The sequence below is a fragment of the Pinus tabuliformis genome, chromosome Q, assembly GCF_031772625.1.
Source record: "Pinus tabuliformis cultivar Carrire ecotype Pingquan chromosome Q, CPIR1, whole genome shotgun sequence".
Lineage (NCBI taxonomy): Eukaryota > Viridiplantae > Streptophyta > Pinopsida > Pinales > Pinaceae > Pinus > Pinus tabuliformis.
In genome coordinates this window covers 517,439,571-517,459,667 of record NC_142296.1, presented here as the reverse complement: position 1 = coordinate 517,459,667, position 20,097 = coordinate 517,439,571, and the positions used below count along the sequence as shown (strand labels likewise).

At 33.6% G+C, this 20,097-nt stretch overlaps 2 pseudogenes; both read left to right on the top strand.

Moving 5' to 3' along the window:
• The first annotated feature begins 4,663 nt into the window (after positions 1 to 4,663).
• On the top strand, positions 4,664 to 5,437 carry LOC149220443 (cullin-1 pseudogene; annotated as a pseudogene).
• A 250-nt stretch (positions 5,438 to 5,687) lies between these two features.
• On the top strand, positions 5,688 to 6,294 carry LOC149220442 (cullin-1 pseudogene; annotated as a pseudogene).
• Positions 6,295 to 20,097: the final 13,803 nt, after the last annotated feature.

Below are 20,097 nucleotides of genomic sequence, written 5' to 3'. Positions count from 1 at the left end.
AAAAATCATTTTTCATTTTGATCTACTTCTATGCCTAAGAAGTATCTCAAGAAACCCATGTCAGTCATTTCAAATTCCTCCTTCATGACTGATTTAAAATTCTCAATAAGCTGATCATCATTACCTGTGAAAATAACATCATCAACATATAAGACAACAATTAAAATTTTACCATCTTTTTCTTTGATGTAGACTGTGGGTTCTCCCTCACACTTGTCGAATTCATTATCCAATAGATATGAATCTATCCTGCTGTACCATGCTCTTGGCGCTTGCTTCAGCCCATAAAGAGCCTTCTTCAATTTGCACACTTTGTGCTCTTCACCTTTCTTCTCATAGCCTAGACGTTGTTCAACATAAACCTCTTCCTTTAACACTCCATTTAGGAATGCTGACTTCACGTCCATTTGGTAGACTTTCCATTTGTTTTGAGCTGCTATGGACAGCACTGCTCTCACGGTTTCCATTCTTGCAACCGGTGCGAAAGTCTCCTCATAATCTCTCCCATACTGCTGCTTGTACCCCTTGACAACCAGCGTTGCCTTGTGCCTTCCTATCTTGCCTTCAGCATTGCTCTTGGTCTTGTAAACCCATTTGACTCCAATAACTTCTTTGCCTTTCGGTAGCTCAACCAAGTCCCATGTTTTGTTTCTCTCTATGGCATTTATCTCTTCATCCATAGCTTCTATCCATTTCCTATCTTTGATTGCATCCTCGAAATGAATAGGATCATCAACATGACAATACAAGGCAAATAAGGAATTCATTTCTTCATCATAAATATCACTTAGATTTCTAAATTTCTTGCCTCTTTCACTTGGTGTGCAAGTGCTTGAAGATGCACTTGAATTTCCTCCTTGTGGTGTGCTTGGAGAAGCACTCTCATTTATCCTCAATGGTGTCCCTTGTTGTCCTTGTGTTGGCGCTGCTGTTTGGGGATGCATTTCAGCCACCTCTTCATCATCTTCATCATGAGACAAACAGTTTTTAACATTCATTGTTTTCTCTATGCTTCCATCCCAAGCTTCCTCTTCAATGAATTGAACATCTCTGCTGACAAAAAACTTCTTGGTAGATGGGATATACAACCTGTAAGCTTTGGATTCCTCACTGTATCCAATGAAAATACATTTCTCCCCTTTGCTGTTCAACTTCCTCCTTAGCTGATCTGGTATGTGTGCATAGGCCACACATCCAAAAACTCTCATGTGGGTGACTCCTTGCTTTCTCCCACTGCATGCTTCTTTCGGCACTTTGTTCATCACTGCTTTTGTAGGACATCTGTTCAAAATGTAAATTGCACAATTTACAGCTTCAGCCCAATAATCATTTGGCAAATGCTTTGCCTTCAACATGCTCCTCGCCATATCCATGATGGTCCTATTCTTCCTTTCATCAACTCCATTTTGCTGTGGGGTGTACCTAGCTGTAAATTGTTTGTGAATTCCATTTTCTCTACAAAATCGTAGAAACTCCTTGGAGATATACTCACCTCCTCTATCAGTTCTCAAAACTTTAATATGCAACCCGCTTTGGTTTTCCACTAATGCCTTGAAATTTTGGAATTTCTCAAACACTTCACTTTTGTTTTTAAGAAAATATACCCAAGTTTTTCTTGTAAAGTCATCAATGAATGTTAGGAAATATTGGCTGCCTGCTAATGATGGAGCTTGCATCGGTCCACATAAATCTGAGTGGATGATCTCTAAGGGTGCCTTTGCCCTTATGCTCTTACTTGATGGAAAACTTTCTCTATGTTGTTTCCCCAAAATGCAACCTTCACATAGGCTATCCGGTTTCTCTATCAATGGTAATCCTCTTACCATTCTTTTCCTACTCAACAAGTTTAGACCTCCAAAATTGAGATGTCCAAATCTCAAGTGCCACAACCAATTTTCATCCTTTGGCACGCTTTGGAAAGCCTCTTGGGTGACTGCTGCAATTTCATTTTTGTTTTTCAAATCTGCCCTGATCCGGAGAGGGAACATCCTGTTCCTTGTCATCTTTACTTCAGCAATGCATCTTTTGCTGGGTGCTATATCCATGATGGTGCATACATCATTTTTAAAGAAAACATTGTACCCCTTATGGACAAGCTGTCCAATACTCAAGAGGTTACATCTCATTCCGGGGACATAGTATACATCTGCTATGGTTTTCCTTTCTCCTTGCTTTGTAAATATTTTTACCTCTCCTTTTCCCATAACAGAAATTTTGCTATCAGTTCCTAGTGTAACTTCTGATTTCACATATTTATCTAGGGCAGAAAAGAAGGCTATGTTTCCTGTCATATGGTTGCTGCAACCTGAGTCTAAAAACCAAATGTCCTCACTGTTTGTTTCAGCCATGTTACAGGCTAACAACACATTATTTTGGCTGATGTTTTCTCTAGTGACATTTGCATTTTGTCTATTACTCATATCATGTTGCTTCTTCCTACATTCACTGGCATAATGCCCATATCTTTTACAATAATAGCATTGGACATTGGATTTTTCATACCTTTGTCCTTGAACATGATGTTGTCCTCCTTGTTGGCTGCTGCCTTGGCCTTGGTTCTGATTTGGATTGCTGCCTCTTCCTTGTGCATTTGCTGGGCTGTTCCTTCCACCTCTGTTCTGGCTTCTGCCTCTTCCTCTTTTGTTTCCTTTGCCTTGACCTCTTCCTCTTCCAAAGGACATCTGGGTCTTGAAGGCTTGCTCTAGAGATGAGTTTTCATTCCTACTCAACCTCTGCTCATGTGTTATCAGTGATGCATGAAGCTCATCAACTAAAAATTTTGAGAGATCCTTTGTCTCTTCAATGGTGGTGACAATTGCATCAAACTTTGAGGGTAAGACCCTCAATATTTTCTCCACAATCCTCCTATCTTCAAGGGTTTCTCCATGAGTCCTTATCTGTGTGACCAAACCAATTACATGTGTGAAGAATGAGTCAATGTTGTCAGACTCCTTCATGCACAGATTCTCAAAATCCTTCCTCAGCAATTGTAGTTTTGTTGTCTTCACTTTCTCCATGCCTTGATAGGCTGTCTTGAGGGTTTGCCATGCTTCATTGGATGTCTTAGCTGCTGCTAATCTTGGAAACACGCTTCCATGCACTGCTTGATACAAGAAGAAAAGGGCATTTGAATCCTTCTTCTTGCAGCTCTTCAGCAGATCCTTCTCTCTTTGAGTTAATGCATTAAACTCATTTTCATCTGCTGGTTGTTCAAAACCTTCCTAAACTATTTACCATAAGTCTTGGGAAGCAAACAAGACTTTCAATGTTATTGCCCAATAGTCATAGTTTTTACCATCAAATAATGGGAGCTGCATTCCCATGCTATTACTGGTGCTTGTGCCAGCCATTCTTGCAGCCTCAACTATGCTTCAATTTCTTGACTGTGTATTTTAAAACAACTGACTGCTTTTTCAGCAAAACATAAAAAAAACTTTGTGAAATACCTGAGTATTTTGCTGACTGAGCCTTCACTCTGCTGGAGAAGATCTATTGCTGCAACAAAAGACTCCTCCCTTCAGCTTCTTGAACACTTTCAAAGAGCCTAAACCTGCTCTGATACCACTGTTGGGGATTTTTCTAATAAAATCCCAAAAACACAGAAAATAAACTCCACAGAGTCAATGCTCTGTTTCCTTCACTCCAGGATCTTTTGTGCACAGGGAAGCTTAAAAAAAAATTTACTGAGAAACAGAGTATTTCACCACCATAAAATGATTGATATTCATTTAAAATAAAAATACCTGAAACAACATATTTCTTCCTCTTTTACTGAGAGGGATTTACCAAAAACAACATTCAACCAAAACAACTCTCTCTCCACCTGAGAATTTACTGTGCTGGGTTTACTGCTGTAAAACCCTTTTTAAATTACTGCTGTAAAACAAATTTTTACATACACAGTCAAAATTTCATTACATTCACTTATATAAAACAAACTCACACCATGCGCTCTTTCACTTCTTGTTTTCCACTGCTGTGGATATTACAAAACAATTTCATGCTATTTCTTGGTTCTGCGATGGCAAACCAATACAATACATCCCTGTTGTATATGATTTCTCGCACTGTTGTGCGCTCAATACATACCACAAAAAAAACACGCGCAGGCACCACAATGCGTTTCTCAAAATGGTCAACCACACAATAACAACAAAAAAAAACGTATTACATATATCTTACCTATGTTAACAAAAGAAAACGATTATAATATAGGCCGTATAAAAAAAACTTAAATGCTTTGCCAACCGGAGTAAATAATTTTAATTACTTGAAAGCGGTCAACCCAAAACTTGACTTTTACTTCACGCATGATTTAATTCAATGCAGGCTCGTATGCAGCTTCAGGCAATCGACGGCGGAGCAGATCGGACGACGGAGATCAATTTCGGAAGCCAATTTTGAGTTGAACTTTACCTCCCGAAATATTACGTTCGCTGACATATGGGGAGAGCCACGCGTCAACACTAAATTTTATCGGAGTTGATCGCCGGAATATCCCTTCGCCGAAAAGCTGGTGCGAAATATTTCAGGGGGGTTTGCTGAACGGTTTCGGGCGCTGTTCGCCTGCGTTGAAATTACAAATTCAACAGAAGCGCGTGAAGGAGAGCCAAGGAATGAGTCTCTTTTGAAGGATGTTGAGGCCATTTTCGTGGAGGTTGACATGGATTTCTATACAAATGACTTTGAAGTGGCCATGTTGGAACATACTGCACATTTCTACTCTCGGAAGGCTGCTTCATGGAGTTTAGATGATTCCAGCTATACGTACTATATGTCAAGGGTGGATGAATCTCTCATACTCGAGAAGGACAGAGTTGCCAGATATTTGCATGGGAGCAGCGAGCACAAGTTATTAGACAAAGTGAAAAATGTACTCTTTTCCCATTACATGACACATCTTCTTGAGGATGAACATTCAGGATGCCTCGCCTTGCTAAGGGAACATAGATATATCGATCTTTCGATGATGGGGAGGCTACTGGATGGAGTGCCCAATGGCTGGGAAACAATTGCCAATTTTTTTAAGCAGCATGTTATTAGTGAAGTAACACCGCCTGTTAAACAAGTTGAAGATGCTGTGCTAAAGCAGAATGCAGGGGGAATGGATAAAAGTTTATTGGTGAAGGAAGTGTCTGCATTTGTGAGGAAGGTTATAGAAGTACGTGACCAATATACCAAAAATGTTGTTAATCTCTTTCAGCAGAACACTGTTTTTTCCAGGGTTTTGAAAGAAGTATTTGAGGTGTTCTGTAATAAAGGAATTGCAGGAGGCACTAGTGCAGAATGGCTGGCTACACTATGTGATACTGTACTTAAAGAAAATAGTACTAACGAAAAGCTGAGAGGGGACGATATAATTGAAAATGTGGTGGAATTTGTAGAGTATATCTGGGATAAAGATGTGTTTGCTGAATTCTACAATTCTGTTCGGTAAAAGTGCAAACGTTGGTCGTGAGCAGAGCATATTGTCAAAGCTAAAACAGAAATGTGGTAGTCAATTAACGTTACATATTGCTGGCATGCTTACGGATTGGACAAGATCGCAGGAGGGACAAAGTAAATTCGAAAATTATCTTAAAAATAATAGAAGTATCCATCTTGCAAGAATAGAGTTTAATGTTACAGTATTGACCACTAGATTTTGGCCAACGTACAACCGTCCTCAGATTAATTTACCTCCAGAAATGGTTAGATGTGTTGAAGCATTTCAAGACTATTATTCTGCAGAAACCCAACATCAACAACTTAAATGGATATATTCCTTGGGATCCTGTACAGTAATTGGTAAGTTTGATAGAACATCAATAAAAATGATAGCAACAACTTGCCAAACAGCAATATTATTGTTGTTCAATGCATCTGAAAAGTTAAGTTATTCCAATATCAAAAAGCAGTTGAATTTGGCAGAGGAAGAAATTGATGGACTTCTATATTCATTGGCCTGTGACAAGTATAAAATTCTTCTCAAGATTCCTGATTACGGTAATGACATCAGATGACTTTAAAATCAATTGTAATTTTGCAGATAAAAGAGGGAAGATAAAACTTCCCATGCCACTGCTGAGCGAGAAGAAAAAATCATCGGAGGAGGAGGATATTCATAAGGACAGACGTTTTGTTATTGATGCATCGATAGTACGCATTATGAAGGCAAAAAGGGCTTTACAATACAAAATACTTGTGAGTGAATGTGCTCAGGAACTTGAAGGGCTATTCAAGTTAGATTGGATGGAAATTAAGTTCTTGGAACGAGACAAAAAAGAAGTTGATTTGTTAAGATATATACCTTGAAGCTTATGAAGGTAGTAGCGAAAAGGATGGTATGATTAAAATGTGAGAATGGAAAATTTGGGTTTTTCAAAATATTGCATGATGATTATAAAATAATGAATAATTGATATTTTTATGTTAATTTATTATTTTAGCTTTACTATCGACATCTATATTATTAAGTTATTTATTTATTTTATTAAAATTTATTATTTATTAAAAAAAAATTATATTTATCACATTTTTAGAGTGGATTTTTTTAATTATATAAAATAATAGTTAATTAAATTTTATATTTTTAATAACATTTTCAAATAACAATATAATTATAAAAATAGCATTAAGAATTAAAAAATATATGATTTTACCATTTCACCCCTATTTTCATGAAAATTACTATATATTTTAATTATAGAATAATATTTAATTAAATATTATATTTATAATAACATTTTCTTGTAACAACATAATTATAAAAATAGTAATAATAATAAAAAAATATGATTTTACTATTTCACCCCAGTTTTCAAAAAATGCATATTTTAATGACCTTAATCTTATAAAATTAAACTTTTTCTTCAAAATGCATAATCTAAAGCTATAAAATTAGATGGAAATATGTATAATCTAATGAGCTTAATGTTATAAAATTAGAGTTTGTACTTAAAATAATATTTTTTCTGATGTTAAGATAATATTGTATAGGGTTGTTGAAATTTTCAATGAAATTTTATAGCATTAAGCTCATTAGAGTATGCATATTACACTAAAATATTAAAATATGTATATGGAGCAATATTAAATTTGGAAAAAAAATTTTAAACTATTTTAAACTAAATTTCAATATCTTAGTCTTCAAAATATAGCTATTTATAGTGAGTATCAAGTATGTTTTCATTACCAACAATGAAGCAATTCGTGGTATCAAAAGGTTAATTAAGGTTTACTAAAATGTTGTCATTTAATACAATTAAGAAGTTTTATTAATCAACTTATATTAATAATGTTATATATATGTTTTTTGAGATAGCTATCAATAATAATGGATTTTTTTATATGGAATATATTAAGTTTGTTATTTTATTAGAGTGTGAAGGTTTCTATCTTAAAGAGACAGGTCATTAGGTTTACTATTTATTATTAAATTGTTGTATGATGTTTTTTTATCTTAATGGTTTTATATAATAATGAATATTATAGGATCACCTACAATTGTTAATATTTTGTATTTTCAATTTATCTTTCTACATTTTTACTCAAATGTCCCTTATAATTGACATCATCATATTGAATCCTATTAGTTCTTATAAAGTTGAATTTTTTTATACATTTTTCTTTTAAGGCTCATTTTTTACCTCAATAATTCTCTAATGGCTTAATGTCCTTAAAGGAGAACCAAGTTAAGAGTTAAAATAACACACTACTTCCATTAATAAATGATTCTTACATTGTAGGGTTGCAAAACTCTCTTGAAAATATGAAACCCTAATTTGACTTTCTACTTCTCCCTTTTCTCTCTATCTCCTACTGGACTAACTTGAGCCTTTTATTTATACCTAAAGTCAAGAGCATCCTCCTTCAAAGGATCAATGCATTTCCCTTGAAAAAAATTGTAGAAAAGAGGATGTTGTTCTTGGTACACCCCTCAACAACACGAGGAGGCATTAAATGCCTTGAGCCAACTAATTTTATGCCTTCCTACAATAGGAAGCAAGTCCAAAAATATCTTTACTACTTTATCTTTTGGAATCTCCTCAATATCTTTTCAAATATTGCATAATAAACATGTTAATGACATAATATATGAAAATTGCATTGAACTCTTCTAAAAACCTGTTAGCTTAGGAAAATATGTCATTAATTGCAGAAGGTGGACAGATGCTGATAGGCCTTAATTTTTACCTATTTTCGAGGCCCATCGACAAGGTATATAAGGGAGCCCTATATGTTTCATAAGAAACTTATATTCTGACTATAATTAGTTAATTTGTACAAGTCAATTTTAAACCCTGTATTTATAAAATCTAGAAATCCTTATATGTTTGTTCTAGTCATAAATATAGTAATTCTAATTAATATAGTTTTAGAAAAATTGTTGGAAAGGAAAAGAAGGGATTATTTTATAACATGTCCCAATTTTAGATCTTATATATGAATGTTGTTTTAGACATAAACTGCATATTGGCTTCCAAAAATAGATGTGAAGAATAAGCATATTTCCCCTACAAAATATCCAAAATTTCAGTTCTAAATTAAAGATATGGAATCACAATGATTAATACATTGGAAGACTATTGTTGTTGAAATCTAAGAAAAAAAATAGAACAAAAAATATCACTATTTATTTATTCATTTTATTTGAAGGATTTCCTAAACCCCAAGGATTCCCTCATCACTATAAATTTATTGTGGGGCTCCACATGTGGAAGTAGCATGGTACTAGAAGCTACAATTATATTATCATTACAATGAACTCTAGAAGGGCCATGACTCCAAGATTAAGAGTGAAAGTGAATGTGCACACCATAACCTCTAGAGATATTAGGGAACTTGTTGTAGCGACTATAACCACCCTCCAAAATTTTGCCTATGCTTCAATTTTGGAGCCTCCCTTCTTACCTATAGGAGCTCTTCTTGCTTTGATCCAGGTACTCATGCTTTGATTGAGACATACCGTTTCATTTTTTCTTGTGTTTGCTCACTTGGCTTATCTTTCTAGGTCACAAGATAATCTCCCAACTTAGTTTCACAGGAGTTCTGGGGTTGCCTTCTAAAATTGTGCAATCCCTTACGGTAAGCAACCTTGATGACAAGAATTGCACAGTCCTCACTGGAATTCAACCTTGAGCTCAGAAACTACACAGTCATGGAAGGTAGCCGAGCACTTAGCCCAAAAACTATGCATCCCTCACTAAGCTCAGAAAATGCACAGTGCATTGAGCCAAAAAAATGCCCAGTTCCCCATAATTACAGAGTCTTTCCCATGAGTGTGCATGGCCAATCTCCCGAAAAAGAAGAAAGGCTAAATAATGTAAAAACATGCCTAGAAAAAAAAGATCTATTATTATTTTCCTGAAGGTGGCACACTGTTATTTTTAGAAGTTTCTACCAAGTGTCGCTTTTTCCTTGATTTTAGGCATGTGCATCATAAAACCTCATTTGCTCAAATCTAGTTAATTGATGCATTTAGAGCTCATTTTTGCATTCCATCCTGAAGCTCTAGCATTCTTGAGGGGATCAAGTAACCTTTGGTGTGATCGTCGATGCTTTTCTAGGTGACTTTTTCTTTTGTCCTTTTTCTGTCGCTTTTTGTTGTTTGGCTTGTGTGAGTGTTGTTTCACTCCTTTCTTTTCATAGTGGCTACTCTTTTGACTTTTTTCAACTTGTAGAAGTGTTTTCTTTTTTTAAGTTTTGTGTTTCCTTTCCTAAGTGTCGTATTAGTTTTCTTGTTTTTGCACCAATAGTCATCATTGTGGTGACTCTCCTCACATACTTCATTTTCCTTCTATTTGATTAATTGTTACACTTAATCCACATGCATTTATCTAATCATACTTGCACTTAGTTTCACACCATCTCTCATATCTTCTCATTTTCCATACTTCCCTTTGGAAAATATGGGTTCCCTTTGCTGGTTTTCACTTTTCCCAACTAGCACTGCATTCATATGCGCGGCCCCAGAACCTAGCCTTACACAATATAAATACAAGAAGGTTGGGATCAGCCTTTTATATCGTATCATATCATTTGGGGTTCAGCGCGCAGTGTTGTGAAACCTTCAGATCACTAAGTAAACAGTTGGCGGCTTTGGTTTCAAAATGACGAGGAGCAGTGGAAGTATCTTGAACGTGGAGGAAGGATGCGCTATTGTCAAAAGGGCCGTGAAAGACAATAGGGTTGATCTGGAAGAAGGTTGGGCTTTTATTTATAAAGCTATCCTACAGCTAAGAACCCGGTTGGAGGGAGATCTCAACTTTTAGGTGACTTTGGAAGAGAGAATGGTTAGTTACAGTATTGTCTATTATCTATACCTTCGCCTTAGTAATAAACCATCCCATTGTGAACAAATCTATGATAGATACGGGGATTCCATTAAAGAGTACATCACCTCAAAGGTTTCACCAGCTTTGAGGGAACATAATGATGATGACAAATTATTGTTGAGAGAACTTGGGAAACGGTTGAAAGTTTACAAGGCGATGATGCTACATTGGATGGACGTTTTCTTCGAATATTTAGATCGTTGGTTCACCCAAAGGAATCCCTTTGTTATTTCAGTAAGAAAAGTTGGAATCCTGTACTTCCAAGATTTGGTTTTTCTTGGAATGTGAATGAATGTGAAGAATGCAACGATTGTTCTTATTGATGAAGAGTGTGAAGATTCCAGATACAACCACCATAATTACATCAAATAATTTTAAAAAGAATTTTAATTTTACAGATAGAACAAGGAAGATAAAACTTCCAATGCCACTGCGGAACGAGAAGAAAAAATCATGTGAGGATATTCACAAGGACAGGCGTTTTCTTATTGATGCATCAATAGTACAGATTATAGTTGTGAGTGAATGTGCTCAGGAACTTGAAGGGCTATTCAAGTTAGATTTCATGGAATTTAAAAGGTCGGATTGAAGATTTGATTGAGAGGGAGTTCTTGGAACGAGATGAAGAAGAGGTAGATTTGCTGATATATGTACCATGAAGCCTATGCAAGTAGAAGGGAAAAGGTTGGATATAGTTTCTTTTTTCTATCATTTAGTGTTCTTTCAAGGTTTCTAAACAGTTTTATGTAGGTATATTATTAATGTTTATGAGAATGCTATATGGAGTAATTCACATAGATCACATATTGTAATTGTATTGGATTATGAGGTTATAATATTATTGGATAATTTTTGTGTTATTCATTTTATTATTAGGAAATATAAAAAAGAACAACAACGATTTATTATTTTGTTTTGTTTTATTTTATTTTTTCATTTTCTATGTGGAAATAATTTCTCCCATCCAGTTTTCTAGTTTCCATGATTATATGTTGTTAGTATTATTAGAGAAAATGTGGTCATGGAATTTTAAATTCAATGCTTGATTTTAATTTGTGACTCAAAATCTCATGGGGAGCTCTTGTGGCATCATATTTCTTTATCTTTGAATTATATTGTAGTAGGATTTTGTGGCATTAGAAATAGAGACATTGTTGCATTTCATAATTCGTGTTATAATCGATGCTTGATAGATCCAGAGTTAATATGGATCTAGACTGGTTTCAATTGTGTGCAGTCATACAAAATTTGTTGAATATGTAATTATTTTGATCATTTTAAATATGTTAAATATGGATAATGGTCATTTTAATTTTAAATTTGATCAAGGCTTTTAATAACTTGAATGATGAAATAAATTTTTTGAATGGATGATAGCAAATCTGAATAATAATCATCTAGGCAATTACAAATAGTGTTCATTGTGATCAATCTCAAACTATTCTATTTTATTGTTGTTATTGTCACACATGTTAGTTTTTCCTTCTTTTCATATGAAAATGGTTATTGAAATCATACATCATTCAATTGTTTAACTTCAGATATTGTAGTGTTTGTGGTTGTCTTTTATTTTATGTAAAAATGCTTTTGCATTTGATTCACTAGTGTGGAAACCCAAACTTTCTAATACAATCAAACACTACGCTCATCATACATTAAACTCATCAGAAATTGAATCAAACACCTACAATCCACAATTTTCATATAAAAGCCCTTCAACACACTGAATCACAATCAATCCACCTACTCATACGTCCAACACTAAATGCAAGCTCTCCAACACAATCTCTGTAACACAACCTCAAACAATACATTATCCCATCAACTAAGTACAATCTACACACTTGAATCAAACTCCTCAAACAATCACCAAAATATGGTGGAATTTGTAAAGTATATCTGGGATAAAGATCTGTTTGCTGAATTCTACAGGGAAAAATTAACTCGTAGAATTCTGTTCGGCAAAAGTGCAAACGTTGGTCATGAGCAGAGCATATTGTCAAAGCTAAAACAGAAATGTGGTAGTCAATTAACGTCAAAGATTGCTGGCATGCTTACGGATTGGAGAAGATCGCACGAGGGATAAAGTAAATTCTAAAATTATCATAAAAATAATAGAAATATCCATCTTGCAGGAATAGAGTTTAATGTTACAGTGTTGACCACTAGATTTTGGCCAACGTACAACCGTCCTCAGATTAATTTACCTTCAGAAATGGTTAGATGTGTTGAAGCATTTCAAGACTATTATTCTGCAGAAGCCCAACATCAACAACTTAAATGGATATATTCCTTGGATCCTGTACAATAATTGGTAAGTTTGATAGAAGATCAATAAAAATGATAGCAACAACTTGCCAAACAGCAATATTATTGTTGTTCAATGCATCTGAAAAGTTAAGTTATTCCAACATCAAAAAGCAGTTGAATTTGGCCGAGGAAGAAATTGATGGACTTCTATATTCATTGGCCTGTGACAAATATAAAATTCTTCTCAAGATTCCTGACACAACTACGGTAACGACATCAGATGACTTTAAAATCAATTGTAATTTTGCAGATAAAAGAGGGAACATATTCATAAGGACAGACGTTTTGTTATTGATGCATCGACAGTACGCATTATGAAGGCAAAAAGGGCTTTACAATACAAAATACTTGTGAGTGAATGTGCTCAGGATTAGCGAAAAGTATGGTACACTTATAGATTGGAAAATTGGGGTTTTTCAAAATGTTGCAAGATAATTATAAATTAATAAATAATTGATATTTTTATGTTAAAAAAAAAAATCAGTTTACCATCGAAATTTATATTATTAAGTTATTTATTTATTTTATTAAAATTTATTATTTATTGAAAAAAATAATTTGTATTTATCATATTTTTAGGGTATTTTTTTTAATTATATAAAGTAATATTTAATTAAATTTTATATTTTTAATAACATTTTCAAGTAACAATATAATTATAAAAATAATAATAGTAATAAAGAAATATGAAGATGCATATTCTAATGACTTTAATTTTATAAAATTGAACTTTTTTCTTTAAAGATGCATACTCTAAAGCTATAAAATTAGAGTTTTCATTTAAAATAATAGTGTTTGATGTTAAAATAACATTGTATAGACATAATGGTTTTATATATTAATGAATATTATACGATAATTTACAATTGTTAATATTTTGTATTTTTAATATTTCTCTTTAGAATTTTACCCAAATGTTTCTCATTGTTGACATTATCATATTGAATCTTATTAGTTCTTATAAAGTAGAATTTTGTTATACATTTTTGTTTTGAGGCTCATTTTTTACTTCAAATGTCTCTAATGGCTCAATGTCCTTAAAGGAGAACCAAGCTAATAGTTAAAATAACGTACTATTTCCATTAATTGAAAAATGATTCTTACATTACAGGGTTGCAAAACTTTCTTGAAAATATGAAAGCTCTAATTTGACTTTCTATTTCTCCCTTTGACTAACTTGAGCCTTTTATTTATACCTAGCATCCTCCTTCAAAAGATCAATGCATTTCCCTTGAAAAAGTTGTAGAAAAGAGGATGTTGTTCTTGGTACACCCCTCAACAACAGGAGGAGGCATTAAATGCCTTGAGCCAACCAATTTTAGGCATTCCTACAATAGGGAACAAGTCCAAAAAATATCTTCACTACTTGATCTTTTGGAATCTCCTCAATATCTTTTCAAATCTTGCATAATAAACATGTTAAGGCACATAAAATATGAAAATTGCATTGAACTCTTCTAAGAACCCATTAGCTTAGGCAAATATGTCATTAAGTGCAGAAGGTGGACTCAAACATAGTTTTATGTGCTTAGGAGAATATTGGTGGGCCTTAATTTTTACCTATTTTGGAGGCCCATCAAGAAGGAATATAAGGGAGCCCTATATGTTTCATAAGAAACTTATATTATGAAACTTATATTCTGACTATAATTATTTAATTTGTACAAGTCAATTTTAAACCCCTTATTTATAAAATCTAGAAATCCTTATATGTTTGTTCTAGCCATACATATAGTAATTCAAATGAATATAGTTTTATAAAAAATGTTGGAAAGGAAATGAAGGGATTATTTTATAGCATATCCCAATTTTATACCTTATATATGAACGTTGTTTTAGACATAAACTGCATATTGGCTTCCAAAAATAGATATGAATAATAAACATATTTCCCCTACAAAATATCCAAAATTTCAGTTCTAAATAAAATATATGGAATCACAATGATTAATACATTAGAATATTATTGTTGTTGAAATCTAAGAAAAAAATAAATAGAGCAAAAAATATAACTATCTATTTATTCATTTCATTTGAAGGATTGCCTAAACCCCTGTTATGAAACCAGCTCACAAAAAGATAGAAAATATATATGAACACCTTAGAAATAAGCCTCTTCGAGGGGGAAACGTCCTTTATATTACACAAATGAACAATTCTTGGATGATACAAATGACAAGACCTCCTTTCTATATATAGGAGTCTAAGGGGTCATAACATACTCAGAGCCGACATAACAATAATAATGTAAGGGCACAATAATAATAATAATAGTGGGCTTCTATGGGGCACAATAATAACAATATGGGGACTACATGGGCACAACAATATACTAAGGGGGTTGTACTAATAACAATAAGGGGTTACACTAGTAGTATAGGGACCTAACATGCCCCTCTCCTTCAAAAAGTGTTGTCTTCAACGCTTGAGTAGTTCTTGATTCTTCTGTATAAATTCTTGTCCTCCCATTTGGAATCTTCAGCGAGTAAGTTCTTCCACTTGAAGAGATACTCTGAAATTGATGTATTTCGTAGCTTTTGATTTCTCGGTTCTGTGACTGCTTCAGGTTCCAATATGATTTTTCCTTCCTTGTCAAGTTCTCGCAATACTATTTGAATTAGGATCTTCTGCAACTTTTGAATGAGTTCCCACTCCTTTGGGCATATGGATATATGTAAGGCCTAATGATTGGAGGAACACTTCGTGGAATCAAATGAATAGCATGATCATGATCACGAATAGGTGGAAGGCCTTTGGGAGTCTCAAATACCTTGGAATGATTGTCCAAAACGTTTTGGAGATCTGGAGAAATACATGATTTCGATGTGGGATCCCTACATTGGGGTATCCCTTGGTTTAAAAAAGGAAGATAGACATTAACTTGAAAAAAATGAAAAATCCACACAATAGAAAATGAAGTAATAAACATAGGAATTGTACAAAAATCTATTCAAGTAGGGTAACACCATTAATTATTCCTTAAGGAAGGAAATCATTCCATAAACAATGTTTTCTAGAATTATAATATTCTTCATAATAATTCTCATTAAATTTCTTCCATTTAGTTTTATCTAACCTCCTAGGAAATTTCTAGTGAAGGAACCTACTAGTAAGCCTCTATACAATCATTTCTTTCATACAATGTACCCACATATCTATCACTACCCCTCCAAGGTACCTCCCAAAATTTATAATATCATCATCCCTAGGTACATTAAATTACATCCCCTTTCATATGCTTCATCATCAAAACATGGGATAAATCCATAAAATATCATCCATTAAGTAATGTATCCAACCAATACGAAGCATGAATATCCATCAAACATAGTGAAATATGAACATAGGATCCATTTACTTCTTTTTCACCTTGATATTGTAATTGTCTAATTCCGATATATTTATGCATATTTGTAGTCTTCCACGTGCCTCCTAATTGATTTCCTTTCTAGTTATGTGTTGGTCCGTAGTAATTTTTGGGTGGTTAGGATTTTTCATAAATGACTCTTGTTTCTCCAAGTGATGTGGGTCGTGATATACTTCAAACTTAGTTCCTAAGCCTTCTTTCCTTGAATTTTCAACATAGGTTCCCTTTGACTAATTGAGCTCCTTTGTTTTTTCCTTCCCTTTTATTGCCTTCCTAGAGCTTATCTTCATGTTGTTCTACAATTTATTCTTTTATTTCAACCTTGGACTCTACATATAATATGTTAGTAGGTATTAAAATTATTATCTATGTAATTTCTTCTCCATGTGCCTCATTTGATCCCATTTGGTCCTTCTTGTTAACTAAGAGACATACCTTGTTGTGTTATTTCCTTTTTCTTATACAAAAGATCATATATTCCTTTTTTGCATTAATATTGAATGTACTAAAATATTCAAACCAAGAATATATAAGAAAAGCTTAGATATATTTCATATATAGGTATAACATGAAAATCTAAATGGAACATACAATATCCATGTTAAGCTTCAAATCTTTAAAAAATTGAACATTACCCTCAATTACTATGTTTTGTAGCAACATGCAATATTTTAGCCAAGTTAATATTGATGGAATTTATCTTGGAACTATTGTTAATAGAAAAAATTTAACCCTTTCTTTCCGGATACATTCATGAACCTATAATAAAAATATTGTGCATGAAAAAAATCTCTTGGTGCTCCTTTTATTCTTGCTCCCAACATGCTGCCACTTTTTGAAAATGCCTTTTCATATTCTCGACCTAAAAGTGCTTTTATCGTGTCATGGCTAAGAACATTCCACCACATGGCTACATTGAATTTTAAATTAACATGTAGATAAATTTTCCAAATATATTTTCATAAGGAATTCAAATCCTTTACAAATTTTCAATAAAAAGGCCATTATATTTTCCTATAATATTCATATTTCTTGTAAAAATTAAAAATTAAAAATTAGGATTTTTTTAAAATTTAATTATTTTTCAATGGATTTAGGGTTTGATACAAATGATGTAAAAAATCATAATTTAGTGCATTAATATTTTCTATCTATTATGACCCCAATTGTGAAACACCACAACCAATTTGCATCTATTGGGACTAGTTTTATTAAAATTTAATCACTCTATCAAAATATTTTTTATCTACAATATATATGGCCATAACTATAAAACCCTTAAAACAAATAATTTTAAATCAATAATAACTGCACATCAAGGGCTCCAATTCATATGATTTTTTTGTCTTAATAAATATATTTTTTTCAATTGGAAATTGGGTGTATAACTTATGGTACTATAAGCTACAATTGTATTATCATTACCGAAAACTCTAGAAGGATCATGATTCCAAGAGTAAGAGTGAAAGTGATTGCGCACACCATAACCTTTAGATATATTAAGGAACTTGTTGTAGTGACTACAACCACCCTCCAAAAGTTTGTTGATGCTTCGATTTTGCAGTCTCCCTTCTTATCTGTAGGATCTCCTCTTGCGTTGATCCAGATATTCATGCTTTGATTGAGACTTACCTTTTCATTTTTTCTTGTGTTTACTCACTTGGCTTATCTTTCTAGGTCACAAGATGATCTCCCAACTTCGTCTCACATTAGTTATGGGCTTGCCTCCCAAAACTATGCAATCCTTTAGGGCAAGCAACCTTGATGATAGGAATTGTGCAGTCCTAACTCGAAGTCAACCTTGAGCTCATAAACTACATAGTCATGGAAGGTATCCAAGCACTGAGCCCAAAAATTGTGCATCCCTCACTAAGCTTAGAAAATGCACAGTGCACCAAGCCAAAAAAATGCCCAGTTCCCCAGAATTACGTAGTCTTTCCCGACAGTGTGCATGAATAGTTTCCTGGAAAAGAAGAAAAGCTAAAAAAATATAAAAACATCCCTATAAAGCATGGATCTACTATTATTTTCCTGAAGGTGGCACATTGTTTTTTTTAGAAGTTTCTACCAAGTGTCGCTTTTTCCTTGATTTTAGGCATGCGTGTCATAAAACCTCATTTGCTCAAATCTAGTTAACTAATGCCTCTAGAGCTCATTTGCGCATTCAATCTTGAAGCTCTAGAATTCCTAAGGAGATCAAGGAACCTTCAGTGTGATCATCGAAACTTTTCCAGGTGAGTTTTTCTTTTGTCGTTTTTCTGTCACTTTTTGTTGTTTGGCTTGTGTGAGTGTTGTTTCACTTGTTTATCTTCATAGTTGCTACTGTTTTGACTTTTTTCAACTTGTAGAAGTGCTTTCTTAAGTTTTAGATTTCCTTTCCCAAGTGTCACATTAGTTTTCCTATTTTTGCACCAATGGTCGTCGTTGTGGCAACTCTCCTCACATCCTTCATTTTCCTTCCATTTGATTAATTGTTGCACTTGATCCACATGAATTTATCTACACTTAGTCATACCTACACTGATCTTCACACTATCTCTCATATCTGCTCGTTTTCCATACTTCCCTTGGGAAAATATGGGTTTCCCTTCGCTAGTGTTCACTTTGCCCAGTTGGCACTGCACAATCCTAAGGCTCAAGCCACAAGCTTGGCCTCTAAAATTTCATAGTTCAAAGTCTAGGTTGACTCCAACTACACAATTCACAGTTTTCAGGAGCCAGGTTGTCAGCTTGGACATTGAGATTGTGCAATGTGCAGTATCTCCAAGGCCTGCCTAGGCTGAACTACGCATTGTGCAATTTCAACCATCAGGATTCCACCTTGGCTGTTGGGACTACGCAGTGAGTAGTTCAAACAAGAAGCCAATCCCTCCTTTTAGAAAAAATTACACAATCCTCCCCATCTAGTGCCCAGTTTACTACCTGAGCTTGCCTTGTAAGTTGCTTTCCTTAAAACTGACATTTTCTTACCATGAGTATCCTTTTGTCCTATAGGTATAGAAGTTGTTGAGCACCTCTCCAGCAGTCATTGTTACCATGGCATCTAAGAGAGGTGCATCAAAGGAAACCACTTAGAGCAGTACTAGGGAAGCAGTTGAGTAAACATCAATTTATTTGTCAGTGTATGTAGATACTCAATTGTTTATAGAGAAAGGATCATCACTAACATGGCAACAAATTAAAGATGATTTTGCAAAGGAATTTGAGGAAGACTTAGAGGACTGACTGGTTTATCTCAGCATTCGACAATCATGGCTATAAAAGGTTGCATGCAGGTATCCCTCCTTCCCTTGTGCAAATGTCATCAACTACATTTTTTCACACCTTGATGAGAAGACCATGGCATTGACAAGTGCCAGCAGGAAGAAGCTCGCCACATTCTGGGCAGAAGAAAAAACTTCCCATGCCACTACTGAATGAGAAGAAAAAATCACCTAAGGATATTAACAAGGATAAACATTTTCACATTGATGCATCGATAGTAAGGATTATGAATGCCAAAAAGTTTTTACATTACAAAATACTTGTGAGTGAATTTGCTCAGGAACTTGAAGGGCTATTTAAGTTATATTTTATGGAAATTAAAAGGCGGATTGAAGATTTGATTGAAAGAGAGTTCTTGGAATGAGACAAAACAGAAGTTGATTTGTTAAGATATATACCTTGAAGCCTATGAAGGTAGTAGCGAAAAGGATGGTACACTTAAAATGTGAGATTGGAAAATTGGGGTTTTTCAAAATATTGCAAGATGATTATAAAATAATAAATAATTGATATTTTTATGTTAAAAAAAAATCAGTTTTACCATCGAAATTTATATTATTAATTAATTTATTTATTTTATTAAAATTTATTATTTATTGAAAAAAATTAATTTGTATTTATCATATTTTTAGGGTGTTTTTTTAATTATATAGAGTAATATTTAATTAAATTTTATATTTGTAATAACATTTTCAAGTAACAATATAATTATAAAAATAGTAATAATAATAAAGAAATATGAAGATGCATATTCTAATGACCTTAATCTTATAAGGTTAAACTTTTTCCTGAAGATGCATACTGTAAAGCTATAAAATTAGAGTGAAAGATGCATACTCT